The 2500-nt window shown below is 61.8% G+C and overlaps 1 pseudogene; it reads right to left on the bottom strand.

Moving 5' to 3' along the window:
- LOC124583760 overlaps positions 1–2500 on the bottom strand; it is a 7484-nt pseudogene that overhangs the window by 3841 nt on the left and 1143 nt on the right.

The following is a 2500-nucleotide window of genomic DNA, read 5'->3' as shown; positions in this document are numbered from 1 at the left end:
CGGCGGTGGAGATCGGCTTCTTCGTGAAGAGGTCCGCCCAGAAGTCCAGCAGACCGGGGATGTCGGGTGGCGGCTGCAGCAGGGTGCCGTCCAGCAAGCCGCGCACGCAACGCGCACGCGACCTACGGAAGGCGTCCTGTGTCCGCGCGTATTCCCAGCGGCGCCGCTTGCGCTTCTGCAGCGGCGGGGCGGCAGGCGGCCGCTTGGATGGTTGGCGCGGCCGCTGTGTCCTGGTGATCGACCTCTCCCCCCTGGACCCGACCGACGCAAGGGCATCCGGGAGCATGCCCAGGATGACATCGGGCGGCGTGCCCCGCCCCAGACCAATGACTCGATCCAGGGCAGAGAAACGCTGGGCGGAAGCAGGTAGCCCCGCCAGATGCTCCCAGATGGCGGCGTCAGTCGGCCCCTCCGGCGGCGGCCCGGTGGTGTCGGCCGCGAAGTCCTCGGCTGCGTCGACGGGCGGCGCAGCGGCCTCGCCCGCGTCAGGCAGCGAGCTCGCTGCTCCACGGCGGGACGCCGGCTCTTCACCCCGACCGATCTCAAGTGCCTCCATGAATTGGCGGACAAGCTGCTTGTGGGCAGCTTGCCGCCGTCGGCACTTGATTGCCTCAAGCGTTCGGTCGGGGAACATCCTGGTAAGTTCTTGATTTACAAAGAAGAACCGGGCGTCCCTCTCAAGGAACAGTTCGGCCTCTGCCTTGGCGAGCGACAGGACTTCTTCCTCCGTCCACCTCGCGCGATGCCTCTCCGTCACGCCTTAAGAGAGTCATAGTTACTCCCGCCGTTTACCCGCGCTTGCTTGAATTTCTTCACGTTGACATTCAGAGCACTGGGCAGAAATCACATTGCGTCAACACCCGCTAGGGCCATCGCAATGCTTTGTTTTAATTAGACAGTCGGATTCCCCCAGTCCGTGCCAGTTCTGAGTTGATCGTTGAATGGCGGCCGAAGAGAATCCGCGCACCCGCGCGCCCCCGGAGGAGCACGCTAAGGCGGACGCGGCCTCGCAGCAAGGAAGATCCGTGGGAGGCCAAGGCACGGGACCGAGCTCGGATCCTGCACGCAGGTTGAAGCACCGGGGCGCGAACGCCGCGCAGGCGCGCGCATCCTGCACCGCCGGCCAGCACGAGGCCAACCAACGGCGAGAGCAGACCACGCCCGCGCTAAACGCCCGCACTTACCGGCACCCCTACGGCACTCACCTCGCCCAGGCCCGGCACGTTAGCGCTGACCCACTTCCCGACCAAGCCCGACACGCCCCGATCCTCAGAGCCAATCCTTATCCCGAAGTTACGGATCCAATTTGCCGACTTCCCTTACCTACATTATTCTATCGACTAGAGGCTCTTCACCTTGGAGACCTGCTGCGGATATGGGTACGAACCGGCGCGACACCTCCACGTGGCCCTCTCCCGGATTTTCAAGGTCCGAGGGGAAGATCGGGACACCGCCGCAACTGCGGTGCTCTTCGCGTTCCAAACCCTATCTCCCTGCTAGAGGATTCCAGGGAACTCGAACGCTCATGCAGAAAAGAAAACTCTTCCCCGATCTCCCGACGGCGTCTCCGGGTCCTTTTGGGTTACCCCGACGAGCATCTCTAAAAGAGGGGCCCGACTTGTATCGGTTCCGCTGCCGGGTTCCGGAATAGGAACCGGATTCCCTTTCGCCCAACGGGGGCCAGCACAACGTGCATCATGCTATGACGGCCCCCATCAACATCGGATTTCTCCTAGGGCTTAGGATCGACTGACTCGTGTGCAACGGCTGTTCACACGAAACCCTTCTCCGCGTCAGCCCTCCAGGGCCTCGCTGGAGTATTTGCTACTACCACCAAGATCTGCACCGACGGCGGCTCCAGGCAGGCTCACGCCCAGACCCTTCTGCGCCCACCGCCGCGACCCTCCTACTCGTCAGGGCTTCGCGGCCGGCCGCAAGGACCGGCCATGACTGCCAGACTGACGGCCGAGTATAGGCACGACGCTTCAGCGCCATCCATTTTCAGGGCTAGTTGCTTCGGCAGGTGAGTTGTTACACACTCCTTAGCGGATTCCGACTTCCATGGCCACCGTCCTGCTGTCTTAAGCAACCAACGCCTTTCATGGTTTCCCATGAGCGTCGATTCGGGCGCCTTAACTCGGCGTTTGGTTCATCCCACAGCGCCAGTTCTGCTTACCAAAAGTGGCCCACTTGGCACTCCGAGCCGAGTCGTTTGCTCGCGGCTTCAGCATATCAAGCAAGCCGGAGATCTCACCCATTTAAAGTTTGAGAATAGGTTGAGGTCGTTTCGGCCCCAAGGCCTCTAATCATTCGCTTTACCGGATGAGACTCGTACGAGCACCAGCTATCCTGAGGGAAACTTCGGAGGGAACCAGCTACTAGATGGTTCGATTAGTCTTTCGCCCCTATACCCAGCTCCGACGATCGATTTGCACGTCAGAATCGCTACGGACCTCCATCAGGGTTTCCCCTGACTTCGTCCTGGCCAGGCATAGTTCAC

This window comes from Schistocerca americana, unplaced genomic scaffold (assembly GCF_021461395.2).
Source record: "Schistocerca americana isolate TAMUIC-IGC-003095 unplaced genomic scaffold, iqSchAmer2.1 HiC_scaffold_47, whole genome shotgun sequence".
Classification (NCBI taxonomy): Eukaryota; Metazoa; Arthropoda; class Insecta; order Orthoptera; family Acrididae; genus Schistocerca; species Schistocerca americana.
The sequence above is the reverse complement of the archived record's forward strand: the minus strand, read 5'-3'. Positions and strand labels throughout refer to the sequence as shown.